This window comes from Penaeus monodon, chromosome 30 (genome assembly GCF_015228065.2).
Source record: "Penaeus monodon isolate SGIC_2016 chromosome 30, NSTDA_Pmon_1, whole genome shotgun sequence".
Classification (NCBI taxonomy): domain Eukaryota; kingdom Metazoa; phylum Arthropoda; class Malacostraca; order Decapoda; family Penaeidae; genus Penaeus; species Penaeus monodon.
The window spans coordinates 4,868,667-4,868,975 of NC_051415.1; the positions used below are offsets into that span (position 1 = coordinate 4,868,667).

At 57.3% G+C, this 309-nt stretch overlaps 1 protein-coding gene across 1 annotated transcript in view; it reads right to left on the reverse strand.

Moving 5' to 3' along the window:
- The window catches only part of LOC119592484, a gene marked incomplete at its 3' end in the record, with an annotated part of 107,859 nt that overhangs the window by 1,659 nt on the left and 105,891 nt on the right, over window positions 1-309 (reverse strand).

Consider the following 309-nt stretch of genomic DNA (forward strand, 5'->3'; position numbering starts at 1 on the left):
GAGGGGGCGGAGGGTTCAAGAAAGGGAGGGGGGGGGGAAGGGAAAAGGAGAGGAAGGGGATGGGAGGGATGTGGAGGAGGAGGGGAAGGGGAAAGTAGGGGATGGAGGGGAGGGGGGAAGTAGGGGAGGAAGAAGGGGAGGGGGAAGGGAGAAGGGGAGGAAGAGGGAATGAGGGAAAGGGAGGGGAGGGGAGAAAGAGGGGATGAGGGGAAGGAGAGAGGCAAGCAGAGAGGGATGGGGATGGGAGGAGAAGAGAAGAGGGAATGTTTGAAAGTGAAATTAAAGATTAATAAACGCTTCATGAAAGGG